The following is a 13,232-nucleotide window of genomic DNA, read 5'->3' as shown; positions in this document are numbered from 1 at the left end:
GATGGATGATAAATTCCAAGGTTACCCTAGAGTTTTGAATCTGACATCTCCAGGAGACCCAGTAATCTATCAGCACTTTTGATTTGGGAAAAGTATGGGCTAGAGTAGCTCACAAATTGACAAAGGACATTAACTGCCTGAAATCTCCATGAATGTTGGAAAATAAAGATTGATTATCACAAACTAGACTCATCCTGTGGTCTAAATTGTATGCAAACACAACTGACATATCTGGATACAGAAGGAAGGTAATAAATTTAACTGTGGGTCAAGAATTCTAAGATTTGGGAGCATACATTTTGTTTTGTGCAGATTTTAAAAATTGTAACCCCTGGATCACACCCTTGGAAATTATGACTCACTGAGTTTGGGGCTGGGTCCCTGGGACCCTCCAGTGGGAATTCTGATGTTCACCTCTAACAGTGGATGAGTTCTTTAAGGCATGCTAAATAACGATAGATCTCCACTAGTGTATTTATTCAATTTATCAAAAGAAAAAAAAATTAAATTAAAACAAAAACCTAACAATAACAGGAAAGTTTGCTCTTAGTCTTTCAGGCACTTTAGAAAAAGGCAATCAAATACAGCAATAAAAGATATAGAAAGCCATCATTCATAATGTAAATTTGTAGGGTGTGACTTTTAATAATAATTGCCATTTTTAAAATGTGACTTTATAATGTTTGATCATCAAGACAACTTATGAAGTAGAAATTATTATAACCATTGAAGAAAATGAAGCTCAGAGAGTTCCAAGCTAGTAGATGGCTATTCTTATAAAAAATTTATGGGCATACAGGGAAACAAAACAAAACAAAACAAAAAAACAAAGGAAGAATCTATCACCAAAACAATATCTTAATGGAATATATTTGCACATTTTTCATTTCCATGTAGAACTTCACCATATACAACCGGAAGGACCTGAAGTCCATCTTTCTTTGCCAGCTGTCTAGAATATTCTAAACATTAATAATTGAGTTATAATTTTGTAGGAATGAATAGCTTAGTGACTTGTTACAATTCAATAACCTTATAATCAGAAAAATCTTCAGATTCTAACATCTATTTCTCCCATTGCTGATGAAGTCTCATTTTTTCTTATTAAATCTTTCATTATGTCCCAACTCTAGGGTTCTAAGAATAATCCTTAAATAATTGAATATGATTATAAGTACCCCTAAATCTTCCCTTCTCCGGGGCATAAACTTAGCTCTTTTAATATTTTCAATTAATGTAACTTTTAATTTTCTAATTCTGGTTGCTGATGCTGTCTGAAATACTTCACATTCTCATATTCTTTAAACGTACAGGCATGATCCCACTCCTGGTTTAATGTTAACCACCTCATGCTAAAGTATCAAGGCTGTTAATACTACACATGCAAAGCTGCCCTCCCAAGAAACAGCACAGTTTTGCTGATCCTTCTGAATGTTCTTACTTTCTTACTAATGGACATATTTTTAGTTAAATTAGTGTTCAAAAAGAGAACGATATGACCATATGGATAGTATTGCTTGAACACTTCCTCTGTGTTGGAGGAAATTTTTAACAGGTTTTACTCTTGTATTTTATTTTATTCTTTATAGGAACATATATATAAGATTTACTGATGTACTTATGTTGTACCTCATAAATTAAAATCCCTTTAGTTTCTTTTTCTTTCCCAATTCTCTACCTTTCCCCCAAGTCCAGCTCACCCTACAGATAAGATTCCAGTTTCTGAGAGAATTGATCAAAGCAGATAAATTTAAAAGTTAATCTTTTACCTATTTCTGCTGTGATATATAACACCCCACTTAAGTTATTAACAATTTTTCAATAATTAAGATTTTTCCTTGTCAATGAAGCTTTACTTGAAATATAAAGGATTGAGTTGCTGGGTTTTTTAATCAGCAAAATACCCATTAATCATTTTGATTTCATATGCACATGACTATGAAAACTAGAAAGCATGATTATACAGAACTAAGTAAACTGTACAAAGGGGTTTTTGAAATAAAATAAAAAATAAATTACTATACATTTCCCTTTTGTTTGCTAGATGAAACATTTTTCTAAGCTTTGACTAATGATTATATACTTTGTACTTTTCATTAAATAATTAAATAATTAATAATAATTTAAATGGCTTTTAATTAGCCAGGGCAATGTGGAGTTTAAATTCTCTAATAGTGCAGGGATACCACAACCCTTAACATACCTTCAAACATCAGCAGGATTAGTTTTCAAACCTGCGTGTTATTCAAGTCCACTTCATGTTAGCATATTTTTCTGTGTGGGTAACAATTGCTACAGAAAAATCTTGTCCGTATAAATATCCTATGGAATGATAAATAATCATGTTAATAATGCTAATGAAAATGTACAGTTAAGTGACGGAGACAATTAGTGAATACCATTTCGGTTTATTTATTTAGTAGTGAGCATTGTTTAACATGTCAGTCCCAAGCAACAGAAACAGCCATGAAGAGGCTTAACATTACTAATAAAACAATCGGTATCAAAATATTTTATGTAACCATTTGTCCGTGTTCATATAATAATCTGTCAACCCTATGATTTGCTTATTATGTGAATTAACTCCATAATTGCTCTGGGATTGGATTCGGTGACACGGTTTAACTGCTCCCGATTTGGGGGCTTTTCCTCGGTATTTTTAGGTAAGGAGCTGTCAGGCTAATGGGAGGACATTTGCGGAAAGCCAAGAAATCGTCACAAACTTGTAACGAGTTAGATTTCTCGTGGTTCGGCAGGGATTTTAACACTTCTCCCCTCCTACCCTCCACTTCCACTCCTGTCTCTTCCTCTTCAAACCACTTTTTTTCAATAATAATTTTAAATGCTGTTGCCAGCTCTCAACTTCCCTCTCATCGGTGGAAGTCACTTCCCCCCGCCGTGGAGATGTGGGTGAGCGGAACACGTTCGGGGGCAGGGCGGGGACGTTTGCCAGGAGGGAGAGATTTAACCCCCTTTGCTCCGCCCCCGTCGCGAGCACTTGCGCGGGCCGCAGACTCGGGCGCCGACGCCATCTCGGGGACATCCTCGGTGGGCTTGGCGGGAGGCATCTTCGGGGAGCCGCCACCCCTGTCCTCGGCAGACGGTCCCCCTGCAGCCCGAGGAAGTGTCGCGCGCTAGCTGTGCTGCCTTTGGCGTGGGAACGTCTGTTTCTCCAGTGCGCAATTTTCGTGCCCCAGACAGCTGGGGCCCCGAGCCGGTGCGTGAACCGAAGAAACCACAAGTTCTGCAATGGCCACTTGCACAATGCGCGTCGCGATCCTTGCTTGGCTGCAGCGGGCACATGGTGGGACGGCCGCGGAGCTGCCACGCGCGCCCCCTTAGCTGCCCGCTCGTGCCCGGGACATGGGAGGGGGGAGCGGCGAACTGCTAACTGCAACTCTGTGGGAGGGGGAATACGAAACACAAAAGCTATTTTAAGCACAAAAGTCAGGCAGGACACCCAAGAAATATTCATGCACAGTTGCCTCTACCCACCCACAGGCATAATATTATGTATATGTGCCTACAAGTGAGCTTGTCAGACTTTCCATCATAAATTCCTTTTTCTCTCCAGCGGCGACGACTCAACCCCTAGATATTTTACTCCAGAATGGAAGTTGGCTAACCTCTCTTTCTAGCAGATTTCCACTTAGTATTTTTCTTTTTAAAATCATCCCTGCTTTTTCAGATCAGAAAAATTACAAACGACAGTCATACAAATTGATATTTAAACCAAATCTTCTTCTAGGAATGTATTCTGAAATCTTTCAGTTTCCATCATTGGAAACACATAAGCTTAGTAATTTGGAAAGTGAAATTAATGATCAAGATAATTTTGGAAAGGAATAGCAAGGTCCAACTGAGACTGACGTCCATTTACTTATCAGAAACTTTATGACTTATCGTAATTGGAGAACAAAGCAATGTGAGGAATGTCACATGCTCCTTGGAGCTTGGTATCCTGCCTGGGCAAACATCCAGTGTTTGACGCTACAGAGAAAGGGACAAACCTGTGCAGCAGATTTCCAGGAGTAAATAATATGGAAATAAACCTTTGAAAGAACATCATTTATTTAGTTAGCGAGTTAGTGAGTGAGTTATTTTTCATTCAGCGAACACTTGAACAACCTCTTCTCGTGAGAAGGGTAAGAAAGAATTGGAGAACAGAAAAAATATGAATAAAATACTGGGCTCCGGCCCCCAGAGATCATCCAGCCTGGTAGTTGGAGAGAGGAAGAAATTTTACAAATAAATGATAGTAAGGGATAGAAAGTTGTAAATGCCTCATTGTTGGATCCAAATGAAATGCTAGGGAATTCAGTGGAGGGGAGATTATTTCCAGCCAAATGATTCTCTTTTAGTAAGCTGAGTCTGGCCAAACTTCAAGTCTGTCTTGGGCTCCACGTGAAGCCCAAGTGAGAGAGTTCACTGAAGGTTGCTTCTCTATAAGATGTGTCCTTGATATGGATTTAGCGTACTACCTCTTCTAGAGCCTTCAATATGTTTCCTTCTATCAGCTTTAAGTTGCCACTTTCTTCCTTCTTAAGTTTCTTAAGCACTCATTTTTGAGGTCAATGCCTTTAAATTGAGGCTGAGCTTAGATGACACAATCAATGGAAGTTAAAAGTTATGAGTTAAATATGTTTTATTTATTCCTTCTATCCAAAAACGGTCTGGGTGGTCTATGACTGAAAACACCTCATTTAAAATGAATTAGTAAAATCAAAATAGAAAGCCAGAAAAGAAAAAAATGGAAACTTGAAATAAGCCAACCCTAAGAGGTAACATGATTACTAAGATTGAGCTTCGAATGGGTCTGAGCTTCTTAACAGCCAAGGTAAAGAGAGAAAAAACATAAGTGACATCAATCTTGCTGTTGAAAAAAGCAAAGAATGCCTGTTTTCAAGTGAAGTGAAATCATAGAAGGAATTTACTACATGGAGCACCATAAAGGGCACTGAGGGATGTAACAGGCGATGTCCTAACAGTACGTTTATAGAAAAGCAAAAGGGGATGTTACAGTCCTGTTTCTTGTGATAACCTCCCACAAAAACCAAGACTTAAGTAAAGGCGAGTCTTTGCAGACTAAGCTGATATAATTCAGTATTTGGGGATCCACCTTTATCACTAAATAACATATCCACTAGGCAGTCTTCCCCATATATAACTTCTCTCAGCTGGGATCTTGATAAGAGACAAATAGTTTTAAAATTAGGATTATTCTCTCTGGCAAGAGCCCAGTGTGTTGGTATGACTTTTGGATTATAGAGGACAGCAACTGAGCAAATGCTAAATTTGCCATCCTTCTAGAAAACTTGCAGAAGCAACTCAGTGTTTTCACACTGATGAAGACCACCCCAGTTTTCCTCAGAGGTAGGCTGCAGGGCACCTCGAGGGTGAGCCAAAATTTTCCTTAGGAAGTCACTTTGAATGTGCTCCAGCACTTGAACAAATGTTTAATTGAGTCCCTAGAGCTAGCTCCACACTGTTTGGGCATGGAAAAATTTCAAAGTTGGTGTTTCCTAATCATCTACAGTGGCTGGCGGAAAACATCAGTAGGACTCGCACAGAACCTCTGAGTGAATGACATAGCCTTCTGATGAGACTCCGGGAGGAGTTAGTTGCAAAACAGAATTGAATTGAGTTGAAAACAGCTTCCACAAACTGTGATTTTAATTTTATTATAGTTGGTAAGACCATTATTTTTGGCAGCTGTTATATACTGCAACCACTTTTTTGAGTCCCCCGTGATTCATGATAATAAAATAATGTCATCAGACCAGAGGAGGATATTTATCTTTCTATTTGCTATTGCAGAGGGGCTTTTAAAAGAGATGAGAGATCATTCTGTTTTATATACCTTAAAGAATTACTTGATCTGTCAGGACACTGTTCATGCTTGTCTTGATTGTAATAGGGAGTATTGGATAAAAAAAACAATGTTTTTGAACTTTTCTTATTGTGGCAAAATACACATAACATAAAATTTACCATTTTTACCATTCTTAAGTCTGTGGTTTTGTGGCATTAAGTACATTCACATTGTTATGCAACTATCACCACCACCTGTCCCCAGAACTTTTCATCTGCCCTACATGCAATTCTGTGTTCATTTAAACACTAATTCCCTATTCCTCCCTTCCCCAATCCCTGGCAACCACTATTCTAATTTCTGTCTTTATGAATTTGACTATTCCAGGTACCTCATATAAGTGGAATCATATAATATTTGTGCTTTTGTGACTGGTTTATTTCTCTTAGCATAATATCTTCAAGGAGAACTTTTCTAAAAGAATATTATTAACTAATAATCTACATTGAAACCATACAATGTGACTCGAAACCAGTTTCTACCTCAAAACGAAGCATCAGTGAAACTTGTAAACCATTTTACATTGTTCTCAGATTTCTCCACAAAATGACAAGGATATATCATTGAACATTAAGAGAGAATAGCTACATCTATAACCTACCTGCTCCTTGTGTAAAATGTCAGGCCAAGAACCTCAGACACATAGAGAACTGGAAAAAGTTTTAGATTAATTATGCAAAAAAATGGTTAGGTTTATAATTCATGAGCTGCAGAGGGCTCCTAATAGATCATTATGAGTGTAAATAGACAAGATCCTACCAGAGGAGTTGTTTGAAATAAATAATTTGGTAAAGACTGGCACATACCAATCAGAACAGGCCTTAACTCAGCTCTGGTAGTGTTTCAATATCTATTGCTGTGAACAAATATCCCAACATTTTGAAACAGCCATTTTACTCTGCTTGTGCAATTTTGTGGGTCAGGAATTTGGGGGTGGCTCAATGGGGCAGTTCTCTCACGGAATGTCTCACGTGGCTGCACCAAGATGTCTGCCAAAGCATGTGAAGGTTGCACTGAACTGGACATCCAGCATGGATGAGTACATGATGCTAGCTATTGGTTAGGTGCTCAGCTGGAGCTGTCAAATGAGTGACTTCACATGATCTCTCTAGCATAGCAGTATCAGGATACTGAGACTTCTTACATAGCATCTGGCTTCCACTACACTGAGCATCCCAAGAGAGCAGGGGCAAAGCTCCATGGCCTTTCATGATCTAGCTTTGGAAGTCATATAGCATCACTCTGCCATACTCTATTGGCTGAAACAATGTTGCCCAGACTTGTATGGAGTGGACATACACTCCACCTCTCAATGAGAAAAGTATCAAAGGATTGGCAGCAATTTAAAAAATAACCATTACAAGTAGCAAAATGCTTCAACCCAGAATTTAGTCAATGTTAATCAACTATGCTGTAGCATAAGGAGCTTGTAGGACCCACCCAAGAGGTGTCAAAGATCTACAAAATTTTATATAGTTGTTCTGTCTCTCTAATGCTCCTTTCTCCTTCTTCCTGAATTTAAAAAAAGATGTGATGGCTGCAGCACAGGCATCTATCATGAACCATGAGGCAATCTCGAGAATGGAAACCATAGAATACAAATGGCAGAACAAAAAAGATAAAAGAAGTCATTATAACTGTGAGGCCACCATACCAGCCCTAGACTGCCTCTGTGAGGGAGAAAAAAAAAAATTCTGTCTTATTAAAGCCACTGTTATTTCAGTTCTCTGTTATTAGCATCTGAAAGCAATTCCTACATGCTACACCTCCCAAATCCTGTAACTAGCTAATTAAGTTATGAGTAAAGAGAGACTTGGGAGCTGCTAAGCTGAAGGATGGTGAGAGAAAAAAAAAAGATAATTTTCAATGTGATATTCATCCATCTCAAGTATAACATTAAGCAACAATGAACTCTTAAGTATCTAAAATATCATTCAACAGTCATTGATTGAGTACCCACTATGTGGATGAAAGATAAGTACATAAATAACTACAACATTAAGTAATAATGCAAAACTAGAAACATGTGTGAAGTACTGTAGTTGAACAGCTAATGAAGTGATTCATTCAGGTTGGCTGGATCAGTGAAGTTTCACAGAGGTTGTGACATTTGGCTTGGGTCTTGGAAGATGAATGAGAGTTTAGAAAGTGAATAAGAAAGATGTGAAAGAATATTCCTGGAAGGCGGAATTGCATGTGCCAAAGCACAAAGGTGTGAAATAGCCCAGTGTGTTGTAAGCCTGAAGAGTCTGATGTTTCTGGAATAAAGAATAAAGAAGCAGGGAAGCATAGTTATGAAGAGTTTGGATCCTTGAAGTCAGTCAAATGCAGAATCCCAGCTCTGCTACTTAGTAGATGGATGGCCCTGGTCAGTAGCTTTTCACATATGCTAAGGAGATTGGACCTTATCATGCAAATTGAGGGTGTCCCTGAAAGAAAAAAAAAATCATATTTGGATTTTTGAAAATCGCTATGATGGTGGCTCAGAGGATGAATGAAGGAGGGTACAGTGGGGTCAGAGAGACAAATGAGACTCTTCATTCAACAAAGATTTATCGGATGCCCACAATGTCCACACACTGAGGCACTGAGAATTCAGCAATGAACAAACAGACAAGATCTCCACTTTCTGGAGTTTATATTTTACTGGAGAAAACAGGTATTAAGCAAATACGGACATAAGTATATAATGTAAGCGCAGGAAAAAAATTAAGCATAGAAAATTAAGGTTTTGAGACTGCTATTTTATGTAGGCTGATGAAGAAAAGTGTCTCTGAAAAGGAGACATTTGAGTAAAGAACTGAAAGTAAAGAAGTGAGCCATGCAGATATGTGGTGGAAAGCATTCCAGGAAGAAAGAACAAGGGCACTGTCCTCAGGGAGGAGCATGCTTGGCATGTTTGAGGAGCAGCAAGAGGATCAGTTTGCCCAGAACAGAACTGTAGGAGACCAGTGTGGTGATCCCTGTGGGAAACTGGGAAGTCCTGAGCCACTGGAGAGGTAGTGGGAAGGAGAGGAAGATATGGAGCTTGCCATTTTTAAAGGCAGAACTGACAGGGCTTGACAGGCCAGTTGGATGTGAGAAGTGAGGAAAGGAAAGAAATACTGCATGATTGCCAGATTTCTGAATTGGGCAAATGGTGGTGTGACTGATAGAGGGAATACAGGAAAGGTGGTACACAATGAAGTCAGTTTGGGACCTGTCAAGCCTGGTGTGCTGATGAAAATTCCAGTAGACATGCCTTGTAGACCTTTGGATATATATATAGATATGGAGCTTGGGAGGGAGATGGGGCCCAGAGATACAGGACGTTAGCACTTTACTGAGATATTTATCTTCAGATTTTGGTAATTCACTCATTCATTCACTTAACTAATATTTACTGACAGCCACGTACTATGCTAGAGTCTCTGTCCACCTGAAGCTTACATTCAGGTAAACAAGAAAGACAAAAATCAAGTGAACAACAAAATAACATGTAATTACATATTGAAACATGGTACAAAGGAAACGAACAGTGCTGAGAGAAAATAGAACGTTTTAGGGGAAGGGCTCTCTGAGGTTAAATTTAAACTGAAACCTAAAGGATAAGATGAAACCATCCACGCAGAGTGTGGGGAAGAGAAAGCCAAAGAAGGTATACTGAGCTGAGGGGCAGGTGCCAGACGAATCTGGAAAAGTAAGCAGAGGCTGCTGGATCATATAGGTCTGGTAGGCCGTGACACAAAAACATTTGAAAATTGTTAAAAATGGCAGGGTCAGAATTCAATTTATGGTTTTAAAAAAAATCATCTCTCGTTGGTGGGGGTGCAGAGGACGTGTGATGAAGGGTTGAGAGAGGTTGGGGTGAGGTGGGGAAGGAGAGATTAGAAGCAGGCAGTAGAAGTAAGAAAAGCTAGTAAATAAGACTATTGCAGCAATCTTGGTGAAAGATATGGTTTCGACTAGGGTAGGACAGAAAAGATAGATTTGGAAGATCTCTACATATGCTTTAGAGGTGGAATGAATAGAATTTTATGTTGGACTGGGTGTGGAGAACAGAGAAGACAATAAGAAAATGACTCCCAGGTTTCTGTCTTGATCAGTTAGGTGTTTGGTGGCGCTGTTTATTTTGATGAAAAGACTCAGGGGAGAAACATTTTGGAGATATAAAATCAGAAATTCATTTTTGGACTTGTCAAGTTTGAAATGCTTATAGAGCCTTCAGAGGCTGGAAGAAGTGTGAAACTGAGCTCAGGGGCGATATCTACCTGAATCTAGATATGTAAATTTTGGAACCATCAACATATAGATGGAATTAAAATACATAGGAATGTACAAGATCACCATGTGGCAGACAAAAAAGATAGAAGAGAAAGGCCCAGGAAATTTTAGCAATAGGGCTGAGAAAAAAGAAGATGGCAACAAAGATTTTTTTTTTTCCCCCACTAACAGTTTGACTAACTAACAATATGGATTTTTGAGACAGCTAGTTAGGGTAAAGGATATATTGTGACACCATGGTAGAATTTCCCTGTACACCCTTTTCAACATTCTTCTGCTTTGCACTGATATATTTTTACTGAGTCACATGACCCATACAGGCTATAGGGATGTTTGTTATCAATCCAATTTTTTGTTGAATGAAAGAAAATAACAACTCCTCTTTCCCCATGTGTGTCTGTCTCTAAATGTGCCAAATGGGAAAAGAAAATCTCAAAACAAACAAACACATGGAAAGCTTCTAACCAATTAAAAAAATGAGCATGCAGTTTAATTTCAGTTACTCAAGAATCATTTCACAAACATTGTTTACATGTTTCCTTTTTAATTTTAATGCCAGTTTGCTACAATACAATGTATTTATAATGACAACTTTAAGATACACTTGCTATTGCAAATCAATAATGTTTCATTAAATAAAGATATTCTGGTAATTCCATGCAATTGTATGTTTAAAATGCTTAAAATGGCAACCTTTATGTTATATATACTTTACCACAATAAAAAAATTTTTTAAATTTTCTTATCATATTCGATTAAGTTGAAAGAATGGATAATGGAAGAAATTACATTTTGACTCCAAGCCATTAAACACTTAATTTTCAAACTTAAAAACAACAAAAAAAGATATTCTGAAACAAACTACAGGATAAGCAACTGCCTTCAGCAGCAGAGAAAGTTTTAAGTTGCCAGTAAAATAAAATAGTGAAAAGTACATACTGCTCCTCATCAAGACGAGCAAGGCAATTTTTGTTGTGTAGTCAGGGTTCCTATTTCACAAATCTTAGAAGTAGATGGTTGAGAAGAAAGAGGAAATTTGAACCATCTTTAAGTTCAAATTTGGAATAGTTATAAAAATATGTACATACTAACAGGAGTCCCTCCGCCAACGTCTCAAATCTTGTAGCCAGTAGATCTTTATTGTTCTTTCTCACTGTAATACACCAAACCAAACACCTTTCCCTGCAGATCTCTAAGGGCCCAGTTTGAGTTCTGACTCATTGAATAGAGAGCAGAGGTCTCTAGGAGAGCCTGTTGAGATTGAAGAACACCAACGCCATTTTTAAAGTATCCTGTATCATCTTTTTATCCCTCTCCTTCCACTCATTCCACCTTTTTGTTTTTGCTGTTCAATATTGTCCTGTGCAATATTACCTCTATTTCAAAGCTCTGTTCGTCACCACTAAATCTCAGGAATTTCAAACTACCTTGCAGCTCAAGGTTCTACCTTGAACGTGAAGAACATTCAAACAGGAGATGAGGGAGGGGTGTTGAACTGGGTGACCTATATGACCCTTCATATCCTCCCACTGTGTGCATTTTGAGAGCGAGAGTTCATCACATCCTGCCTTCGCTGCTCCGACCCCGGCAACATCCCAAATCCCCTGCCTTCTCTCAGATGTTACTCACTTGTAGGTGAGCAGATATTTTAATAGGTACTTTAGAACAGATGTGGCCTGCAGATTCACGCAATGACCCCATCGGAAATAATTTGGAGTGAAGGGTGAAGGCAGCTTTCCTTTCTAGGAGAGCCTTTATTGTGTGGTCTCTAGTTAATGAGCCTCTTTCTGGGCCTCAAACTGGGCGTCGGCTAAAGCCGGAGTAGGAGAGGGTAAGAAGCAAACCTCCCGGGCCCCCGGGATTATCAGCCCCAGCTGTCTCCAGGACCGCTGGCAGGGCGAGAAGAACTCGCCTGGGTTGCCCTCGGATCCCCCATCCAGCCTGCGACTGAACTCGTTTGAGACCGAGGCGCGCCTAACACTTCCCGCGGTGATTTGCAGCCTGGGCTGGAGGCTGCGAGCTTCTCATTGGCTCGCGGACCGACGCCGTGCAGTCTGGAGGGGCGGGGCCGGGCGGAGAGGAGGGGCGGGGCCGGGAGGCGGGAGGCAAAGGGGGCGTAGTCGGGCGGGAGGCGGAGGGCGGAGCCGGGCGGGAGGCGCGGGGCTGGGCCCGGCAAAGGCCGTGTAGACTAAACTCCCTAGAGCTGAGGGCCAACTGCCGACCCCCGCACACTCCCTTCTTGGGGGTCTCTTGGCTCGCGGGTTTTTTTCTTTTAAGAATGGGCGGATGCCTGTAACAAGCTAATAACTCTCGCTGCGCTCCCCGGTTAAACCAAGTCTCGTTTCCGCCGCGTCTTCTTCCACCAGCCCGCGGGAGGCCGCCGGGACAGGCGCTGCGCCGGACAAGACGCTCAGTGCTGTGGCTCCGCCGCTGCCTCCCTGTTGCAGGCGGCGACCTGACCCCACCCTTCGACTACGCTCGTGGTTAGACACCCCGCACCCCAGACAGGCGTCTCCGGGCCCCGCACAGCGAGCGCCTCCTTTCACAAGACACATGCACAGGGCAGTGTCCTTCCTCACACACACCATCTCCTCCCACGTACTACCTTCTCTGGCACACAAATTCACTCTAGTGTCACACACTCACATCGCCCTTCACATTTTCACACCAGTCTCCTGCCACACGCCATCTTCTCTTTCATACACTCTCACTCTCGCTGTCTCTTCTCTCACCCACAGCAGTCTCCTCTCACACACTCCTACCATCTTTCTTCACACATTTTCACTCAGTGTCCTCTCACAGTGTCTCTTCTCACGCACATATTTTTCACACTGTCCTCACACACAGTATCTCTTCTCACACTATCTTTATTCGTGCACTCTCGCCATGTCCTCTCTCACACACTTACAGTATCTCTTCTCACACACACGCCATCTTTTACACACACTCACTCTCTGTGTCCTCTCACACAGAGTATCTCCTTGCACATTCACCATCTTTTTTCACGCACTCTCATCATGCCCTTTCACACACTCACACACACTGTATTTTTCACACTCTGACTTATGTCCTCTCTCATACAGTGTCTTCTCGCACG

Source organism: Cynocephalus volans, chromosome 12 (genome assembly GCF_027409185.1).
Source record: "Cynocephalus volans isolate mCynVol1 chromosome 12, mCynVol1.pri, whole genome shotgun sequence".
Taxonomy (NCBI): Eukaryota; Metazoa; Chordata; class Mammalia; order Dermoptera; family Cynocephalidae; genus Cynocephalus; species Cynocephalus volans.
Note: the sequence above shows the minus strand (reverse complement) of the source record.